Here is a 599-nt window from a genome sequence, read left to right on the forward strand (position 1 = left end):
AAAAAACAGGCACGTGAGCTGAATAGACACCTCTCAAAAGAAGATATACAAATAGCAAACAGGGATATGAAAAAATGTTCAATATCACTAATCATCAGGAAAATTCAAATCAAAACCACGATGAGATGCCATCTCACTCCAGCTAGAATGGCTACTATCAAAAAGACAGAGAAAAACAAATACTGGTGAGGATTGGAGAAAGGGGAACTCTTACACATTGTTGGTGAGAATGTAAATTAGTAAATCATTATGGAAAACAGTATGGAGTTTCTTAAAAAAACTAAAAATAGAATTTTCATATCCAGCAATCCTACCACTGAGTATTTATTCGAAGGAAAAGAGATCAGTATGTCAAAGAGCTATCTTCCCTCCCACGCTTACTGTAGCTCTATTCACAGAAGCCAAGATGTGGAATCAACCTAAGTGTCCATCAAAGATGAATTGATAAAGAAAATGTGGTATATATACACGATGGAATACTATTTAGCAATAAAAAATGAAATCTTGTCATTCATGGCAGCATAGGTAAGCTTGGAGAACATTATGTTAAGTGACATAAACCAGGCACAGAAAGAGAAATACTGCATGTTCTCCCTCAA

The sequence above is a fragment of the Galeopterus variegatus genome, unplaced genomic scaffold, assembly GCF_000696425.1.
Source record: "Galeopterus variegatus unplaced genomic scaffold, G_variegatus-3.0.2 Scaffold4871, whole genome shotgun sequence".
In the NCBI taxonomy this organism is placed as follows: Eukaryota; Metazoa; Chordata; class Mammalia; order Dermoptera; family Cynocephalidae; genus Galeopterus; species Galeopterus variegatus.